General features: G+C 38.5%; 1 long non-coding RNA gene across 1 annotated transcript; it reads right to left on the bottom strand.

The window, feature by feature from the left end:
* Nucleotides 1–593: 593 nt before the first annotated feature.
* LOC122561525 lies at nt 594–22750 on the bottom strand. The gene is made up of 3 exons (XR_006315032.1): nt 22673–22750; nt 5668–5760; nt 594–672 (listed from the first exon to the last, which is right to left on the bottom strand). It is a non-coding gene; the product is annotated as an uncharacterized LOC122561525 (long non-coding RNA).
* Between the last annotated feature and the right edge of the window lie 68 nt (nt 22751–22818).

The raw sequence follows: 22818 nt of genomic DNA, 5'->3' as shown, positions 1-22818 counted from the left end.
CTGGGCAACTGCAAGGAAAATTGATAGCTGCTTGAATCAATTTTAATTTTAATATCAATTTTAATTCTCTACACAAATATCAAAAATAGTATGACTAACTAAGATGTAAGGTAAATGATTTTTGTTTGTTTAAGTAAGCCAGACCATTTTGGGCAGTAATTTCAGGTTTTTAATCATGACTTAAGTTTTAAATCACTTTAGGTTTACTGTGCTATGGGTATACTTCATTCTAAATGCCAATTCATGTGCATCAGAACATGGCAGTCTTGATGCAAGCTTCATAAAGTTGAGTTCCTCCAAAGATTTATGAAGTCACACAATTATAGGAAAATTCCACCACACCCATTCAATTTGATTATTTTCAAATTTCATATAATAATGCTCCAATGAGTAGTCAGAAATATTTTTGACATATATGTTTTTGCTTTTAATTATAACTAATCAACAAAATATTCATAAAAATGACATGAGGACATTGCAGATTGATAAATGAGAAAGCAATCCTAAATGCTTTTGTTTTTGCATAGCTCCATTAATCACATTTCTAAACCTATTATTCACACACAATTAGAATTTGTTAGGATAAGGTAAAAGGATGTTCCAATCATTTTCTTCATAGATTGTAAAGGCTTGCTGATTTGATTTACCGTCATCTCCACTGGTGATAAAGATCTGTGGATTGATAAATGTTTTCAGTGAACGAGTTTGCTGATCGAAACTATCCTGTAGCTTGTTTTTGAGCGTTAATTAAGTTGTAATTAAATCGGACATGCCTCTAATGAGAGATGCTTACCTGCAGTTTCCTTTATCCAGCTGCAAGTTGCACAGAGGATAGATTCGAAAATCCATTAGCAACTGATGTTCAGCCAACCAGCAAAGAGAGTGCTTATGCATTTCAGAAGTTACTGATGCAAGTAAATCCTTGCAATTATTTCACACTTACTTAAAGTGAAACAGATTTTCTTTTCAATATACAGCACTTAAAAACTAAATCCCATATGCTATATAACTTTGAGTTCATGCAAAAAATGTGCAAACTGAGCAGTATGGTTTAAAGTACTGGACGTTACACGTTAGCGTCAATGCAGGGTTCTGTAGCACGGATTCAAACTGGAGAATTGCTAATTTATAAATGGAGAGCAAGGAAAATGATGAGTCACAATTTTAAGTATCAGTTGCATGGTACTACTAGCTTTTAAGTCTTTTTGGTAAGGTCCAAATTGTTTAGCTGTTCTATCTTAGATTGTTCTCTCAGGTGACCCTCAATTTCCCAAACCTATCAACCAAGTTGATCCTTGTTTTCATTTCCAGATGAGGTTATAGTTTTGTGCTCTGCGAATTGAACAGCAAATACCACTTTGTAATTGCTTTTTGCTGCTGGATTTATCCAATGGCTCAATGTGATCTTGTTCTAGGCTTTGAAATCAGCAAAACAGCACACAGGCATTGTTTTAAGATTGAAACATCACAAAAGCTTATTTTTGAAAACTTAAGTGGAAGACTACCACATGGTTCAACATCATCCTTCCTTTATATTCCTCCAGTTGAGAAAGTCAGCCAATGAGTTCAATTCTTAGAGGTAAGCTAACCAAAACAACAACTCCAAAATGTCCCGAGGTACTTCAAAAAGGATTTATAAAATAAAAGGTGACGTTGAGTCACATAAGGGGGTAAAATACTTATTACAATTGCTAAATTAACTTCAAATATTTTTTGGATGTTCATATCAATGACATTCATTCAGGATCAAATAGATCCTTCCTCTCAGATCATAAGACCATAAGATATAGGAGCAGTATTAGACCATTCAGCTCATCGAGAATGCTATGCCATTTGAATGTTGCTCAACCCTATTCTTCTGCCTTCTCCCTGTAAGATTCCCTTACTAATGAAGAATCAATCTATCTCTGTCATAAATTCATCCAATAACTTGGCGTCCATAGCTCTTTGCAGCAATGAGTTCCCCAGGTTTACCACTGTCTGGCTGAAATTCCTTTTCATCTCAGTTCGAAAGGGTAATCATTTCATTTTGAGGCTGTGCCCTTGAGTCCTAATCTCATCTCCTAGTCAAAATATCTTCTCCATATTCATATTATCCAGGCCTCTCATTGTTCTGTAAGTTTCAATCAGATCTCTCCTCTTCCTTCTAAAATCCATCAAGTACACATCCAGAGTCCTCAATTATGTTTCATAACAAGCCCTTCATCTCTCCAATCATTCTTGTAAGTCTCTTCTGGACCCCCTTCAATGCCTGCACAGCTTTCCTTAAATGCAGAGCCCAAAACTACTCACAATTTTGTGATGTTCAGACAATCATTTGAACAACATTGCACTTTCTTACATCCTGAAAAACTAAGTTTTGAAAATATCAGTCTTGGGTTTTTAAAAAGAATAAGCATATGTTTAATTTTGGGTTATACCTCTCTCTGTCTGGGAGGGAGGCAACTTGCAAAATATTAAAAGGAATAAATGCAGATCTGAAGTGCAATCCATTTTTAATATACTCTAACTGATCTCACACTAACTGCTTCAAAGCCAATAGATTCCTATCACATCCCAGTATCACAGTCAATGAACCAATAGTAGCAAACTGCTAATTTGTATAAAGCCATTCTTACAAAAATCAAATGGCCAGATCATTATGTTTTTTTTTAACGGTAATGGCTGAGTGAAGAACCTTAACTAAGGCATGAGTAGAAAAAACTGTTCTGGAATCTTTCACCCCAGGCAGGCAGATAAGTCTCAATTAATTTCCTTCCATACACAACACCTTTTAACAATACAACCCTGCCTGGATAATATGTTGAAGAGTTAGCTAAAATTACACTGTGAGGTCTACGGGAGGCTTGCAAAGTCAAACATTTCAGCTCAGAAGCTAAAATTCTAATGAATGAGCCAAGCTGACATCTGTAGAATGTATGAAACAAACTATATGCACTCAGTCAGCTGATGTGTGACATGGGGCTGAATCTTACATTTTGTAAGATTCTGTAAGCTTTTTGGAGGGTTTGGCACTTCATGGGCTAGAAAATTCTCTTGCAGTATTTAATGACAATCACCTTATTAATTGCCTAGCATGCACCATGGCATCTCCAACATCAAATCAAAGTCCAGTCTCTGCCCTGTCTTACCACACACCACTCCTGGAACACTCACCACTCAATGCTGCAGGAACTAACCTGCATTAACCTATGCCATTTTGAAAGATTATTCTGGGTCTGAACAAATGCTATTGATTCAAAGCTGTTCTAAACAATTGCTGATATTGATCTCATTCATGATATTCAGGGGAAAATCTGCACCCCAGTTTGCACATAGCGTCTTGGAAGCCCTCCCAGATGGGATGATGCTGACATGGGACTTGCAGCTCCCAGAGCCAGCAGTGGATGGCATGATACCAGGCCATGCCACCCAGGTTAAAGCAGTCTTAGCCATCTAGAGGAATGCCCAGTAATGTAGAAAGATGGTCAATGTCCTTCACTTCTCTGCCAGCACAGTTGACAGCATCTCTACAATATCTCACACTCACTCTATCACTGCTACTGTGTCCAACTCCCACCAAAGATCACTCACACAATAACTTACACCATCTTCTCTGTTGCCCTGATACCAGAAACCTTCCATGCATGCTGCAATGCCCATTCACTTGATCAAAATATTTCCCCAAATGCCCAATAGAAGTAGCCACATATTTTCATCTTCATTTAATACCTGCCTATCTCACTTTCCATGAGAAAAGCAGCCCACAGTAGGACAGAAAGAGTCAGGACAAGTGCTATGCTGCCTTTGATTCTGCTCCTTCCTCCTTCTCTGGAGGGGACCAAGCAGGGCCTGGCCTGCTGTTAGAGGCTGCCTTTAATATCCACTGCTGGGTACCCTTGAGCAAAGGCTATCCTCCTTCTCTTGACTGTGACCAGTTGATATCTGTGACATCCTTCTTGTTCTTGTCTCTGTGTTAAGCAGCATGATAAGGCAGAAGTAATATGAGTGCGGTATCTCTGGCTGAGGAGGCAAGGTGAAAAAAGGTAAGGTAATGCATGTGAGGAATGCTGTTGGCATCCAGGTAGGGTCAAAATGAGTGAGTGCTATGCCAGCAAGCAAAGTAATGGGGAAGCTGTGGTAATGTCACTCGACTAGTAATCCAGAACTGCAAGTTAATGTCCTGAGGAAATGGCTTTGAATCCCACCATTTCAGACGGTGAAATTAGAATTCAATAAAAATCCAGAAAAAAGGTTAGTCTAATGGTGATCATGTCGTCACTGTTAATTATTGTAAAAACCCATCTAGTCATAGTCATATAAATGTACAACACAGATACAGACCCTTCAGTCCAACTCATTCATGTCAACCAGATATCTTAAATTAATCTAGTCCTATTTGCCAGCACTTGACCCATGTCCTTCTAAACCCTTCCTAATTATATACCCATCCAGTTGCCTTTTAAAAGTTGTAATTGTACCAGCATCCTCCACTTCCTCTGGCAGCTCATTCCATACTCCCACCACCTTTGCATGAAAATGTTGCCCCATAGAACCCATTTAAATCTTTCCCCTCTCACCCCAAATCTATGGCCTCCAGTTCTGGAGTCCTCCACCCCAGGTAAAAGACCTTGTCTATTTACCCTATCCATGCTCCTCATGATTTTATAAGCCTCTATAAAGTCACCTCTCAGGCTCCAACGCTCCAGGGAAAACAACTCCAGCCTATTCAGCCTCTCCCGAGAGCTCAAACTTTCCAACCCTGGCAACATCCTTGTAAATCTTTTCTACACCCTTTCAAGTTTCACAACATCCTTCTGCTCGGAGGGAGACCAGAATTGCACACTGTATTCCTTTAGAGAAGGAAATCTACCATCCTTACCTGGTCTGGTCTACATGTGATTGGGGACTCCAGCGATATGGTTGACTCTTAACTGCCCACTGGGCAATAAATGCTGACCTAGCTGGTGACATCCACATCCCAAGAATGAATAAAAAGAACACACATCCTGGTCTGGTCTATGAGATATTACAACAATTGTTCCTGGTGCAGCATTGAAGTGCAAGAACAGATTATTAGTGGTTCAGAGAAGTTCCAGGAGAGTTCTTGAATGCTGGCACATTGTCAGATACCAATTTCCTTAGATGCAGGATGTGTGTAGCCTGTGCATCCCTGGGGCATGCCTTAAAATGTTGATGCCTATTGTCTTAGATGGAGGTTGCTCAGAACAAGAGACGTGGTGTACCCACTAGGTTTTCACTTTGGTTTCCATGTCGAGTTTTTCTGATGTTGAACTTGTTTAGTAAGATGAGAGACTGAATGTTACTGAGGTGACCTGTGCTTTAAACAAGGTCCTTAATAAGCAATAATCACCATCAACTTGATGCTGCCCAGTAAGGATTCTCATCACATCAGAATGGCTCTGGTTTTGCTCATTGCCTGGTTCTTCCATACATTTCACCATAACCCACATCGCCCAGATCCCATTGTGTTATAGCCAGGTGAAAAAGAGCAGAACTCTGCGCTCTCTTTCTGCCTCTCAGCTGATGACAGTATTTTCAAAATGGACTCACTTGTCAATTTAAAAGTACAGTGATCCCCAGACTCAAAACCAGACAAAAACATATGTGTGAATTGGTAACAAATTATTTTTAAATTGTTTTGTGGCACAATGGTAATGTCCTTACCTTTAATCTTGAAGGTCTGGGTTCAATTCCCACCTACTCCAGTAGTGTATCATAACAATCTGAACAGGTTGATACAAGATATGAGTGCTGTGACTGTAAAAGACACACACACCTTTATTTTGATACATTTAAAAATATATTTGTACTTGATAACATTTTTAGAAAAGCTCCAATTAAATTGGGAAAGAAGTTAATCATATTTTGTTTTGTGCATTGTGGTATAAATTAAAATTTCATTATGGTTTATATCATAGTATTGCATTCCAGAATTAAACTTAATTAGTCAAATGGTTCAGGGTAGTTGATCTAAAGATATTCTAAGCTATACCACCTTTCAGCTTTTATGTAACATTACAACCAGTAACTGATAACTTAGCAACTTCAACATAATTACGGTAAAAACTTTATTTGCAAAGGCTTTTGACAAGAAATTCTATTTTGCTACGACAAACACCATAACATAGTATTATAACTTTATTCCTCGAGAACTCCTGACATAAGCATTGGAGTCAATACAAGGGATAACTCTAAGGCTTATAGTCAAAACGATTCTTACGCTTATCATTGCTAACAGACAATGAAGAAGAAGGAATCCTTTGGTAATATTAATGGATCAGAAAGCACTTCAAAGAAAATGAATGTAAAGAGCAATATAATTTATACTGGAATCTGTGATGGGAGATCGGGTTATTAAAATTTGGACTGATGCTATACATATGGGAAATAATAGCATGGGGATTATTTTACTTGTTGAGTAATTCAGAATTACAGACTACTGGTGTAGAGGCATGAGTTCAAAGTCCACTGTGACAGCAGGGAGAAGTTAAACTTAATTAATTGAAGAAAATCTGAAATTAAAAGCTTCTGCTACACGTTTCACAAATGCCTCTTGTAAAGGAAATCTGCCATATTTACCGAGTCTGACTATGTCTGACTTTAGACCCCGAGCAACCCCAACCACTACTGAAATGGTCTAGCCCATGGTAAGGAAAGCATCCCCCCAGCTCCTTCTCAGACAGATGTAGGCATGTGCAATAAATACTTGATTTGCCAGTTAAGCCCACATCGTGTGAATGAGTAACAGATCCTTTTTACCCAGCTTTGTACTGACATCGTTCACTGATAAAATGCATAGAAGGTGCTAAATTAAAGCTTTCTGTATAGCATACTGATGATTCAGTCTTTTTAAGACTTAAAAACACAAAAATAATCAAATAATTTGAATTAGACCATAAAATTCATACATTAAAATGAGAATTTACTCAATTTACAAACAAACTAAAATAACATTTGATTAAGGGACTAGATTGTCCTCTATATTTACACCCAAAATGAGTGACATGATAGTTGAGAATGAGACAAAACAGAGAAGCCAGGCAAAGTTTGGAAGAAAGGATTGCTATTCACAATGATGTGGGCGTAACTAGCAAAACAGGTATTTATTGCACATCCCAAATTTCATTTGCAAATCTGGCAAAAAGGTAAAATACTGCAGATACCGGAAATGGAAATAAAGAATGTCAGTGAAACGCAGCAGGCTTGGCAGCATCTTTAGACAGAGGAAGATAATTAACATTTTGAGTTTGGTTTGATTCTTCTTCAGAACTTCCATTCTCTCTGTCATCTCTCTCTCTCTCTCACACACACCTCTTATACTTCATTGTGCAGTGGACACTTGTGCCATCCACCATCAGTGCTGCTGGAACATAGAATCACTTATTCATGTATTGGCTCCATGAAGAAATTTAGGCAAAACTGAAATCTCTTGCTGTAGTTTTATCTGTGATTCTAAAAGCATCATGGTAAAGACTCAAAACAGCATTTAACTTCTGCAGTCATACTATCTATTACCCCATTATACCATTCAGATTTCCTGGATGTTCAACAATTTACACTTACTTTACATGTGAGTGGCACCAGAACCTGCACCATTTCTTATACAATTATTTCGCCAAGGAAACTAATTTGTAACACCCTCTGCTGGTGAATGTCTTAACTTTTCCTTTCAGCCGATGACCTTCACCACCCAGAAGGACAAGGAGGGCAGTTGCGTGGGAAAACCCTGCCTAGTTTTCTAACCAACCTTTTCAGAGATGTTAGTACACATCTCTGGAGCAGGTGAGACTTGAACTCAGGTCCATGGATCCAGGGTTAGGGACACAACCACTGCAACACAGGGGGCTGCAAGTTCCTCGCAAACTATACACCATCCTCACTCACAACTATGGCTCTGTTCCTTTACTGTCACTGTGTTAAAATTCTGGAATTCTCTTCTTAATACCACATGTGTGTCACTACACCTCAAGGGTTTCACTGGTTCAAGAAAACATTTTGCTTCTACCTTCTAAAGTTAAGGATGGGTTATAAATGTCAGACTAGGCAGAACATCCCACACTCCTGAAGGAATAAAAGCAACTTCATGCCACGATCAGTGTGTAACTGATATCCTGGAGTAAGTTCCAAATGGCAGCTTTATGTTGTCTTATTAAAAAAAATTTAAATGATGTAAATTTTGGCTGTTGAGTTGTGATACTTATTTGAAACCTATTATGTGATTTTGTGCTTTTTCTTATAAACTAGTTAGCCTGTTGGTCCATTGAACCACAGTCTTGATGTTGATTTTTACACTGAATGAGAACTAATAGCATCGTTAATCAGACAGGTATCAGGAGCAATGCTGTACTGTCCCAGGACATTGTTACAGATATTCCTTCACCTGCTAAATCTTCATGGCCATCTGGAAGTAAACTTCAAGTATGCTCCACTTTTTTCAAAAGTTGAAAAAGTTCAAAAGTTAAGCAAGTGATGCACTCCTTTCCCAGGTTTCTGCTCTTTAATATTTTCAATTTTTAAAAACAATTTATGCTCCCCTAAAGCATTCCTGCACTTGCCACTGTTTCAAGTGCAATATAGTAAGAGCTAATATGTGCGAATAAATTTACACTAAATTATTTTTAATTGGGGGATTATAGTAGCTAAATCTTCATTGGCACATCAATGTAGGAACTCATGGTGATCAGTTTGGTTTATTACATGCCCAGTAGTGAAGCCCTGTACTCCTACACCTTAAACGTTTTTGCTGTCCCATGATTTGGAGGCTTATGGTGGCTGAATTTTAATTCACCTATTCAACTCAGAACACCATGGTGATCAGTTTGTTGAGTCACACTCCCCTTTGGTAAGCCTAGTAAAACCCTGTGCTAAAACGGTTTTTAATATCCCTTTATTCGCAGAATTGTGGCAGCTAAATTTTAATTAGTCTAATCAATGGTTCATGATAACCATTTTAGTGTATCACACTTCAAATCAGAAAATTTCAGTCAGACTCCATAAAAAACATGCCACACTCTCTCTCTCTCCGCCCCCTCACACACACACTTGCGTGCGAGCGTGCACACACACACACAACTTGTTCATTGAAAGTAGATGTAATAGTTTGGCTCGTGTTTAACTTCTAAATAAATTTTTATTGCGAATGCTATATAAGAGGTAAGAGAAGTTTGATGGGAGCAAAGATACATGTCACATAATCCCATTCTCATTCAATATGTAATGAGAATATAAACTCCAATTTAAATGAGTGCACAACATTTAAACCTTGGCATATGAACATTTCCAGAAATTGTATCAAATGAAAACTTTGATTCCCTTAAAATGCATATTTTTCACCTTAGCCATTAAGCTGTGCATTGTGTACATCTTGCTCAATGTGACCTTTTAATTGATTATGAATTAATTCATCATAGATGTTCCAAGCAGTTACATGATTTCTTGGTAGCTGCTGATTCACTACGGCACTAACCTTGTCTACATTACAACCATCACAGTTGCCCTTGGAATGGCCAATCAACATTTTGTGAATCGTTGCCAAATTATATAAGAATCCATAGGCAGCAAAAGGCTTGGCATTAATCTTTTAAGACTATTCAGCAATTTGTTTTTGGTCAAGATGAAGCAACATGAGTGAATCCTTGTTACCCCAAGCTGGACTCCACTGTCAATCATGTTCTTCTCTGAACTTAATTACATTGCTGTTATGTAGAAGTCTGGGGACTTGACATTCAGCCATGATCCAGTCATTTGAAATATGATCTTGTCACTAATGAAATGAATGGCTCAAACAAATTCACAAGACGGTCCATTACTGCACTCTCAACTTAATGAGATATCTTGCTTTTTACACAGTCAGTAAATCAGCTCAGCTTCAGTCTGCTTTGTTCTCTGGTGAGTGGATGACTATAAGTAAATTACAACAACACCTGGGAAAACGAGCAAATGCGTCAAAAGTGATACTTCAGCATTATTTGTCATTCCCAAAAAGAACTTAGGGAAAAAGAAATTTAAGAGGGATCAGTTCACAGTCAATGGTTCCCATATTGTTGGAAAACCTGCAATGTCAGTAAGTTGTTAGCTTTGTTACACTTGCTGATGTGGGACTAAAAGAAAACAAATGTAATTGCCCACTGTCCAGGGGAGTAGAGCAGGAAAGTATCATTGATCTGAAAGATATACTTTTATAACAATGATTGATAGCTTTGGTGACATTCATTTGCAGCTCACAGGTACCTATTGCACAGAAGATGATTACTATAGTCACCTTCAGCGTCCCAAGGCGTAAGTTGTAGGTGTAAGTGACTCTACCATAGTTTAACTCTTCCCACATAGGCTGAAATATATTTGCTTGCACAATGTATAATTGGGGTAACATAAATGTCAGTTAATTTTTGAATATAGAACATCGAACAGCACAGTACAGGCCTTTCAGCCCTCGATGTTGTGCTGACCTTTTATCCTACTCTGAGATCAAACTAACCTACGTATCCTTCTTTTTACTATCATCCATGTGCCTACCATGAGTTGCTTCAATGTCGTTAATGTATCTGATTTTACTACCACTGCTGGCAGTGTATTCCGTGCACCTATCACTCTCTGTGTAAAGAACTGACCTCTGACATCTTCTCTGAACCTTCCTCCAATCACCTTAGAATTAAGCCCCCCCCCGTGTGATAGCCTTTTGTGCATTGAGGATAAAGTCTCTGACTATTCGCTCTATCTATGCCACTCATCATCTTATACATCTCTATCAATTCAAATCTAATTCTTCTTTGCTCCAATGAGAAAAGCCCGAGCTCCCTCAATTTTTCTTCATATGAGAAGCCCTCCAGTCCAGGCAGCATCTTGGTAAAGCCCTCTCTAAAGCTTTCATTTGGTTCAAAACAAAATCACTTACAATGATTCCTTTGCAATATGTATTCTTCCAAAACCTTGCTTTTGTATGATATCCCCAATAGAAAGATTTAAGGAAACAAAACTCAACAACTTTCTTGCCTAATCATGTTCGAGTGCATGCAACATCTCCAATTTATTTAGCCAAATGTATATAGGACATTGCTTTGCATTAACAATTGTCAATCAGAATTATCTTAAGATGCCATTGTGCAAAGAAATCATGAAGGTGCATATTGCATACAAGAATGTAAAGATACCTCCAGTATGTTGCAATCAACATTACTAAGAAAATCGAATTTTGATGTTAATACAGTACATTTTCTGATTTATCCAAGATCTAAAATAAATACATTTGTTAGCTATTGTAGATTCCTTTCAATCCATTTCTGGAAAAAATATTTTTAAAAAGGAATTGAGAAGTTTTCAACTGGATTAATAGATGTCATAGTTCAAAAACAAATATAAATGTTAATATCTCTATCAGTGTCTTTGACACAATGAGTAACAATACCTTGATTTTGTATAGTCTAAATCATCACTAGTTTATTAGCAACAAATATATTGCGAGTCTCCTGAAACATATGACCTGAATTTATCCAAGGTCAGTACAACATTGCTATGCTGTTGGATTTGAAACTAATCTGCTCATTCCTGTGGGAATTGAATCAGGCCATTGCTGTGGGGACACTTGAAGATTCCCATCACAACTGACTTTATCTCATGGGCCTTCTACTGTATGACTTGATCCTTTCATTCAAAATACATAACACATCAAACAGTATTGATAAGAGGAAAAATATGCCAAAAAATGTTGCTATTGTATTTTAACCTGTAAAAGCCATACAAGATTTCTTAAACATCTTGAATTCTAATATCCAAGGCATTCTAATTTTATGCTGTCAATGTGCCTTTCTGACCCAAAATAAATCCTTCTGAAAGCGAGTGATCTTATCCTCTTCATTTTAGGCTGTTTCACGCTATTTCCTAAGTGAGAGGATGGCGCACAACTTGCTCACAGCTCTGTCAATGTTGCTCATGAGCCTGTCACCAAAAAGCCTCTGAGAAAGGTGCAGATTGGTGTCGCTCTCTGGTTTTTCCTCTTTCTTGATATGTAAGTGCCTCCATTCTGGTTAACTAATTTGGGCTGTGATTCAAAATACACCATGTTGGAAACAATTGACTTGAACCTACACTCTTTCACCCACTCCTACATCATAATATTATGTCAACGAACTGTAACCGTGAACCACAGAATTTGATGTTTGCATAATTTTGGTTTGATTCCTTTTCGCTATATTACATTGTATAGAAGTGACATGATCACTTCAAATCATGACATTCAACTGACTATTCTGTCACAAGTGCTTTCTAGTTGTCATTATTTTTCCATTATTAGAAGGTCTATCCAGTTACTTTACAATGATTAAGACATGCAGACATATCTTTCTCACTCTTGGAATGTTGGTTATATTTCCATATAGCATACAGAGTGATTTGCAATTATGGATCACATTTTCCAAAAAGCAAAAAATGCTGTTTGTTGTCATTTTGTAACTTTTGATGTTTTTATGTCTTATTTTTGTGATAATTGTTTCACAATCTATACTGATAGCACCATACTGGTAGCCTTGACAGCCTAACAAGGAATCAAAATGTAAAGACAGATGCTGATCTGTGATTATTAATACTTTAGCTGGCTGTAAACTCAGCAGCTCCAAATCCTCCTCAGACTTAAGCCTACCATAAGTAAATAATTACCTACCCATCTGATTTATCTGTATAGATTTGATTTAATGCAGTTTTCATGACCAAACACGAACAGGATCAGAAAATAATTACAATTCATCCATTGTAATCATTTCTCTCCTTTGTGGATTATTGATTTTTTTTCACTAAACGTGTTGGACAGAAGAAAGAGCTGCACTATTTGTGTGACTCTGAGAGTTCACTGAATCTTGGCAAAGAAAGAAAGAACAGATCCAAATTTTACATTGTGTCCCACTGGTTGTTTATGTTCTGGACTGTAGGAAATAACTAGAATCAAGCGCTATGTGGGTAATCTATGTTGATTACCATTAGCTGACCAGTGAAATGTGAAGGACAGTGTAATTCTTGCCAGGTATGATTGTTGTTGATCAAAAGACTCTTACGACACTTGCTGCAAGACTGAACATACTTCACCCATTCCTCTACTACTGACATTTCAAAACTTTTGTTTCAGCTGCAAATGTATGTACTTAAATCTGATAGCTTGTTCCTGCACCTTAGCTCCATCTTCTAGTGCACCATTTCAGCGGAATTGCTGAAACTCGAAAAGCTTCATTTGGTCTTGGTTCAGGTTGTGGCCAGAAAAAGGCAGTTGATCTGTCAATCCTGCCCACACCATGACAGTCAGATTCCTGATGAAGGGTTTATGCCCGAAACATCGATTCTCCTGTTCCTCGAATGCTGCCTGACTGGCTGTGCTTTTCCAGCACCACACTCTTTAACTCTGATCTCCAACATCTGCAATCCTCACCTTCTCCTAGATGTTCATGACTGCTTTTTTTTTGTTAAACTCTGCACCTCTCACCCTCTGCTACAGCCATGAACTTCTTGAGGGTGACAGAAAACGTACTTTAAAAGATTTCCCCCTGACCCATTCATGTGTTCAAATCCAGTCAAGGAAATCACATGAGCCTAATCTGATCTTCAATGATATTTATCTCCTATGGTAAGTATTTTTGTTCTCAAAAAAGAATTATCTCAACTTCTTAATGGCATAAAACAGGAAGCACCCATTGGAACAACTAGGATGGTGTTCTGAAGCTCTCACACCTCTCAGAAAATAATTGACTAACATCTCAACAATTGATACTCATGAGCCTTTGACCTCTCATTGATAATTTTATACACATTTAAATCATATTACCCATAAACATACAGAAGGTAGACTAAAATGTTTGAGCCTATCATGTAGCCATCTTTCATATTTTTTTAAGCAGGTAAATCTCTATATTCATTTGGAGACTGAGATGGAGTGATCTGCTTACATCTGTAATAGATGTCCTAGAAATGCCAAGAATGAACAGATCCTAAAAATTTAGTTCCTCATTTTCATTATTTTATTCCATTTCTCATATGACTGTTATCCAGATTGACACACAAAGTAGTTACCAAGACCCACAGAAACCCATCAAGACATATCAAGTGTTAATATTGGGAAGTAGTGATAAGGGTGGGAGGTGGTTGGAAAGGAGTGTGGCTGTGTTGGCCTGACAATCAAGTCAATAGTGTTTTGTTCAAGGTTTCCGGTTTTAATTTTTAACAGCACAAATTAATAATCTGAACATTATATCTTCAATAGTATCTTCTAACTGGAGAACCATCTCGATTTGCTTTAAGTTGTACACATTTAGAGTCATAGAGTTGCATAGCACAGAAGCAAACCCTTTGGTCCAACATGTCCACAGAGACCAGATATCCTAAATTAATCTAGTCCCATTTGCCAGCATTTGGCCTATTTACCTTGAAATCCTTCTTGTTCATGTATCTTTGAACCAAGCCACTTATTTTCTTCTCACAAAGAAGATCACATGACTGTAGGATAAAATATATTGTTTGCATTTCTAGACAGTTGGGATTTCTAGACAATAAGCAAGATAAGGCAGCACAATTCCAACAACAAAATGACTAAAGAGGAGCATTAGGAACTAACAAGAGATTTTGTTTTCATACAGTGAGTTAGGATGTGGAATGCTCTGCAAGGAAATGTGTTGGAGACAAGTATAATTGAGACATTGAAGAGGACATTAGATTTTTTTGTGGAAAGGAATAGTTAGCAGGAAAATGGGGAAAATCAGCATTTTGGAATAGATCTGGACTTGATAATAGAGTTGGTGCAGGCACAAAGGGCCAAAAGGACTTATTAACATTTGACCTGATTCTACATTGGACCAATCCAAAATCAAGCCAGTGTTTTCATTCTTTCCTTTATTAAAGTAGGGAGCTGTGGAATTCTTCACAATTAAGTATTCATGACTGAACATGGCCACAGATGGATGACAATGTCTCTGATCATATACCATAGGGTTAATACGAAGACCTTGGGTGTCTATATGTGCATTATATGTATCTCTATGAACTTGAATTTTCCCATCAAGTGAAAATGAATATATTGTTTCCTTTACACAGAAACCATGAAGATGTTATTCTTTTTCTATCCACAATAAATTGTCTAATATCTCAGCATCAAAAAACCGAAAACCAAGCTCATGGTCAGCAGAGTTTTAGTGATATCTTCTTCCCATATGGATCAGAGAAGTGGACAATTTGCAGCAGGCACCTCAAAACTCTACAATGTTTCTTTGACAATACTCTGCAAATCCACTGGCTGGACAGGCACACCAATGCCAGTGTTCCACTTTCAACATCAAGACATTGGCCCATGCTTGATGGGCAGACCATGTCATTCAAATGCCTGACATGAGACATCTGAAGCAAATGGTCCCCTGAGAGCTTTAACAAAGCAAGTGAACCCCATGAAGAAACGTACTTTAACAACACCCTGAGTATCAGGTACCTCACCGGTGTCTGGGAAACCCTGTGCCTTGCCAGCCTAAAGTGGGGAGGTCAGCATCTGGGAGTAATCTGTACACCTTTGGGGTAGAGAATTCCAATGATTTACAACTCCTGAATAAAAAGAATTCTCTTCATCTTGATCCTAAATAACATCACCCTTTGCTTAAAATTGTGTCAATCGGGGAAAACATTTTACTTGTACCTATCTATCTATCCTTACCAGTATTTTGGAAATGTCAATAAGATGGCTTCATTATTTGGAACTCTAGAGAATACAGGCCAAGTTTACTCAAACTCTCTTAGAACATAGATAAGTACAGCACAGAACAGGCCCTTCGGCCCATGATGTTGTGCCGAGGATTATTTCCTAATCTAAAATATAATAACCTAACCAACACATCTCAATTCACTGCTTCCCATGTGCATGTCCAGCAGTCACTTGAATGTCTCTGTTTTCACCACTACCACTGGCAACACATTCCATGCATTCACAATTTTCTGTGTAAAGAACCTACCTCTGACATCTCCTCTATACCTTCCTCCTAACATCTTAAAACTATGACCCCTTGTGCCAGTCAATCCTGCCCTGGGCAAAAGTCTCCGGCTATCAAATCTATCCATGCCTCTCATTACCTTTTATACCTCGATCTGTCTCGTCACCTCCTCAAAGAACTCAATAAGATTTGTGCAGCATGACCTGCTCCTCTCAAAGCCATGCTGACTGCCTTTAATCACACAATGCTTTTCCAAATAGTCATAAATCCTAACACTCTGAATTCTTTCCAAAACCTTGCCGACCACAGATGTAAGACTGACTGACTGGTCTGTAATTGCCAGGGATTTCCCTATTACCCTTCTTACATTCACTTCCCTCCAATCATCCAGTATGATTCCTGTGGAGATTGAGGTAGCAAAGACCTTTGCCAGCAGCTTAGCAACCTCCTTTCTCGCTTCCCAGAGCAACCAAGGATAAATCTGGTCTGGCCCTGAGGACTTACCAATCTTAATTTTTGCAAAAATTTCCAGCAGAACACCATTCCATTTGTTTCTTGCCTGTTTCCTTTACTGTCAAGTGTTTAATGCAATGATGAACTGTGGACTGATGTTCTCTGTGTTAACTTGGAAGGTGCAAGCAGCAATGCAGTTGAGAGCTGCACTGCCTTTCTTTAGATTAGATTAGATTACTTACAGTGTGGAAACAGGCCCTTTGGCCCAACAAGTCCTCACCGCCCGCCGAAGCGCAACCCACCCATGCCCCTACATTTACCCCTTACCTAACACTACGGGGAATTTAGCATGGCCAATTCACCTGACCCGCACATCTTCAGACTGTGGGAGGAAACCGGAGCACCCGGAGGAAACCCACGCAGACACGGGGAGAACGTGCAAACTCCATGCAGTCAGTCGCCTGAGGCGGGAATTGAACCCGGGTCTCTGGCGCTGCGAGGCAGCAGTGCTAACCACTGTGCCACCGTGCCGCCTTCTTGTAAAAGAGTATATCACGTGTTTGCAAGTGGGTTACAGATCTTGTTGCGCAAGATGACACAACTCCGTCACACCCTTATGCAGCAAAGCAAATATTAAGTTAGATAATATGACTGAATAGGAACAGAAGGTAGAAATAACATGGAAAAAAGGGCGAGTAGATGTAGTTTTCTCTTATTCTCGGTCTTTTCTTCAATATTTATTTTTATTGTGCAGGCGAATTTGTGGTATTCAACCTCTAACAAGTAGCTTTACTTCTTTAACAGTGAGAGTTGATATAACATTATTGTGGGATTTTATAACTAGATAATTCTGCAGTTGCTGATATGAAAATGATTAATCAGCATTATACACTTGCTGTTATGGCAATAACGATGCCATGTCGTAAAAGGCTAAGGACCAAGTGCTGTAAAACGGGATTAAAATTATTCGGTGGTTGTTTTTGACTGGGATGGATGCAATGGGCCGAAGGATCTTTTTAGAACATAGAACATAGAACAATACAACGCAGAACAGACCCTTTGGCCATCAATGTTGCACCGAGCTATGAACTATTCTCAGTTCATCTCCCTTCACTATCCCATCATCATCCATGTGCTTATTCAAGGATTGTTTAAATCTCCCTAATGTGGCTGAGTTAACTACATTGGCAGGTAGGGCATTCCACGCCCTTACCACTCTCTGAGTAAAGAACCTGCCTCTGACATCTGCCTTAAATCCAGCACTCCTCAATTTGTAGTTATGCTCCCTCGTACAAGCTGACGTCATCATCCTAGGAAAAAGACTTTCACTGTCTACCCTATCTAATCCTCTGATCATCTTGTATGTCTCTATCAAATCCCCTCTTAGCCACCTTCTTTCCAATGAGAACAGACCAAGTCTTGCAACCTTTCCTCATAAGACCTTCCCTCCAGACCAGGCAACATCCTGGTAAATCTCCTCTGCACCTTTTCCAATGCTTCCACATCCTGAAATATGGCGATCAGAACTGTACAAATGGAATTGTGTTATTCCAAGTGTGGCCGCACTAGCGTCTTTTATAGTTGCAGCATGATATTGCGGTTCCGGAACTCAATCCCTCTACCAATGAAACCTAATACACCGTATGCCTTCTTAACAGCACTACCAACCTGAGTAGCAACTTTCCGGGATCTGTGTACATGAACTCCAAGATCCCTCTGCACATCCACACTGCCAAGAATCTTTCCCTTGACTCAGTTTTCTGCCTTCCTGTTATTCTTCCCAAAGTGAATCACCTCACATTCAGCTGCATTGAACTCCATTTGCCACCTCTGAGCCAATTCTGCAGTTTATCCAAGTCCCCTTGCAACCTGTAACATTCTTCCAAACTGTCCACTACTCCACTGACTTTAGTGTCATCTGCAAAGTTACTAATCCATCCACCTATGCCTGCTTCTAGGTCATTTAAAAAAATGACAAACAGCAGTGATCCCAAAACAGATCCTTGTGGCACACCACTTGTAACCACTAGTGCTGTACATCTCTATGACACTGTAACAATGTGGAAAAACAAAGACGCATGTTTGACATGCTAAATATATCTCTTGATGCTCTAAAAAGAAGGTCTATTACATTAGACTTTGGTTGAGAGGTAAGGAAACTCGGTTAAAATCATGGAACAGCTTAACAAATAATATACAAACTGAAAAATCTTCTCTGAAGACTTGTTTCATTTGAATGTGCTTAATCATTGTCCTAATTGCAATCATTAACCAAATACATGTGATGATACACAAAGCTTGTGATTGATAAATTATGAGTTTAACATGGACTAATGTCATCTTTACCTGAGAATAAAAATAACTGACAGTGCTTCTTCAGATTTTGATTTTATTATTTTAATAATTCTGTATCAGTCTGAAAATATCACAAACATGAACTACTAAAGCTTAAATATACTATGTAAGTCGACAGTACAGAGTGCTCTGGGATTTGTGTGATTTGAATTAAAGTAATTGCGACAGACTGTGGTACGGTTTGAATTGAGTTTGGTTGTTTAACCATGCTGATTATATCTGCTGAGACTCATCCCTTCATGACTGCATTTAACAATTCCTTGTTGGAAAAAGTCATTTTAAAATTTTCTTCAACAAATAGAAAAAAAAATTCTGAACAATTTTCTAGATGATCTATATCTACAACTAAAACAGTTTATACAAATTCAAGAATTTCATTATCTGAGCTATTATTACAATACCAGAACCATATGCGACTTGTGCTATGTGGATCACCATGAAATAAATAAGGGTCATTTTTCATCCTTCAAGCCTTTGAAACTGTATAAATTATACTGTACAATGCCTTTTGTTTGAGTGCCAAACTGCTCCTGTGTAGATCAGTGGCATTACCTTAAATTTTTAATGGTTCAAAATCCCGTTGTCTACTGCTGACTTTCATACACATCCTCAAACATATTTTTTAATTGCAATGCCTTGATGCATTGTAATTTGTTTATTGGTCAAAGTTTTGCTTATCATTTGGTAACACACTTTTTTTTCCTGTCTTCAATCGAATCATGTGTGTTCCTATTCCTCTTTTCTGGTTGTGCACTGTACAAAGTGGATGCAATTCTATGTCTACAAACCACCAGGGAGCACTGATGAGCATATACTGTCTTTGCCCTCTGTTGAACTCACCAGATCCAGATTAACCCTTTGAAAACGCCTCTGATATTTTGAAGCTTTGGATTTAAAAATGATACTTGGGGAACACGGTATATGTAGAAATATCCTGCACACTCAGGAGTCCATTAATTGCAGTTCACAATACTTAACATGCAACACTCAGTTTGTATAACTTAGAACTTAGTTCATTACCTGCATGTGAGTGTGTAGGGGTCTGGGCACACTCTGAACATGATACATGAAATTATGCTGCCAACACTGTATAATGTACATTATAGGCATTATATATTCCCAGCATGCCAGATGGCTATTTTAAACTAATTCAATTCACTCCGGATGGTATCAAGAAAAGGCTGAATGCACGAGGCATGGCAAAGGCTATGAAGCCTGATAACATTCCGGAAGCAGTACTGAAGACTTGTGTTCCAGAACTAGCTACATTCCAAGCTAAGCTCTTCTAGTATAGCCACAACATTGACATCTACCTGGCAATATGGAAAATAATCCAGGTATATTCTATGCACAACAAGCAGGGCAGATTCAACCATCAGTACATTCTCAATCATTGGTAAAGTGAAGAAAGGGGTAATCAACAATGCTATCAAGCACCCAGCACTTGCTTAGCAATAATCTGCGACTGAGGCTCAGTTTGGGTTCCACCAGGGCCATTCAGTTCCTGACCTCATTATAACCTTGTTCAAACATAGACACAAAAACTAAATTCCACGTAAGAGGGGAGAGTGACTGCCCTTGACCTCAAGGCCATTTGGCCAAGTGGAATCTTGCAAGATGTCAGGGTGTATAGTCTCTGGCTAGAGTGGTGGTGACAGCTGTGTGCCATCTCTTTTTAATGAGGCCTGTCACATCCTGTAGTATTCGGGTCAAACAACCGTTCTGGATTTTCCAGAACCATTCAGTAGTTTGGTACTTTATACCATGTCCTGGGTCAGGCCATCCCGGGATGACTATTGTCCCAGGGTTCTGATGTTCTAGCAGCATACCTTTCTTTGCGGACATGTTGGGAATATCAGAATTGTGGCAGCAGTGTTTTTGTGGTTGTTCAGAGTTTGGTTCTGATGGATAGAAACATCAGAATGATTGCGCTTGTAGGACTCTCACATGGTCAGTAACAATCCCCCACCCCAATCTCACAGGTCCACCAGCATTCTCCATGGAGAAATGTCCCTTGTTACTTTTGACCAGAGGACTATGCATGGGGACTGCATTGTTGGCTGTGCAGGAGAGGTGCATTGTTGGCTGTGCCAGAGGGCTGCAGTAATGGAAGTGCTGTATTCCAATTAGCATATTGGATTCAGGCATCATTGTCAATTGAAATTTTTTTTAAAAATTCCATGGCACTATTTTGAAGAGAGGTGTTAAACTATGGTGTCTTGGCTGATATTGGTCCTTCTGTAAAGTGTTTTGAGACCACATTCAGTGGTCAAGACAACTGCTATGTAAACGCAAGTTATTTTTTCCCCCTTTTTATTATAGTAGCTATACCTACAGATTTGTATTCATAAGGTAGGCTGCTATATTTACCATGAAATGTTCCTCTTATAAATTATTGCCTGCTCGGCCAATGATATAAAGGGATTAACAAATCAGTTCTAAATTCATGCATGACTGTTTATGGAATGACATTTTTTATCAGATTTCACACACTTTTATTTTTACAATTAATTTTAATGTCATCAAAAGCTTTTCTGTTGTATAAACCTTGTGAGAGAGATGGTGAGAGGAACTGGAACCATTATAAATACTGTAAAAGGAGTACATGCTGAGTGTGTTCAAGTTTAACTCATTTTCTTTTGGAAAATATCTGGCATTAGCTAAAGTCACTTTCTTTTTGTGATGTGGCAGATTTCCTTTTGGCACCCTGGTATAAAACTAACACTTCAGCTTGATGTTATGGAAACTGTCCAAAGTTAATTTACATTTATTTTATGTTTCTCCTTTAATATGTCATATTTACACCTGCTGGCAAGTTAAGATTAGCCCCTTGCATGAAAATAAGTCACATTTTACGATGGAAATAAGAGTGAAGATAAAAGTTGTAAAGGTGTAACTCGGACAGCAACTTCCTGTGACTGTACATACAGTTAAATATGGAAATCCAAAATTGCTGTGAAGTGCATTGCTGCTCCAAAAGCTGCGTGGGGAATCACTATTAACCAAAGATGAAACTGGATTCGTCATAAGGAAATTGACTGCAAGATCAGGCTGTGAAACCCATACTGATGCATTCACTTCTTGAAACTCCAATGTTTCCACAGCACAAGGCTGGAGTGCCATGAATTCCTCTTCATTTTCCTGGATGAGTGCAGGTGCAACAATGCTCAAGAATATGAACACTACCAGGACAATGTAGCCTGTGTGTGCAACCTCCTTTGCCAACTTAAATATGTACTTTCTCCACCACTGGCTCTAAGTCACTGCAGCATATGCTGATGAAGGGCTTATGCCCAAAATGTCGACTCTCCTGCTCCTCACCTGCCTGACCTGCTGTGCTTTTCCAGCGTCACACTTTTCGAATCTGACTCTCCAGCATCTGCAGTCCTTATTTTATCTCTCTCTCAGCCTATACTATCGACAAGTTATGCTGCAGTAACGCATCAAGATTTCTTTAACAACATTTTCCAAACTCCTGTTCCTTGACAGTGAGCCAAAATACTCAAACTGCTTACAAGGCTGTAAGTATACCTGCACCACACAGCCTGTCGCATTTAAGAAGATAGATCATCATCACCTTTTATAAGGGCAATTAAGGATGAATAACAAAGGCTTTACCAGTGATGCTCAGAGCCCAGTGACAAATAACACAAATGAAACTGTCGCACTTACTTGGTAGCTAGCAGAGAAAGTTAAGACTTGACCATTCCAATGGAAATAATTTTTAGTCGTGAAAATCCTAATGCTTCCAAACAAATACTTTGACATTGAAATTAACAATTGCAAACTCTAATATAAACTTTAAATTGTTTAGAAACTTCACCAGAATTCTTCACCAGAAAGTGAACTTTCTCATATGACACATATCTCCCTTACACAAGGATCCAGGAGGACAGGTTTGTGAAAATACTCACTGTATCACAGCTGCTTTCGGTCCAGGGTAAGGATTGAACATACACTTTAGTTTTCACAAAGATGAGGAGATCAGAACTACAGGTGAAAGGAAAAGTCACAATTTTATTGCTTAGATAAATCAAATGGAAAAGCAACTATAAGCTTG

This window comes from Chiloscyllium plagiosum, chromosome 23 (assembly GCF_004010195.1).
Source record: "Chiloscyllium plagiosum isolate BGI_BamShark_2017 chromosome 23, ASM401019v2, whole genome shotgun sequence".
In the NCBI taxonomy this organism is placed as follows: Eukaryota; Metazoa; Chordata; class Chondrichthyes; order Orectolobiformes; family Hemiscylliidae; genus Chiloscyllium; species Chiloscyllium plagiosum.
This window is presented reverse-complemented; position numbering and strand designations above follow the sequence as displayed.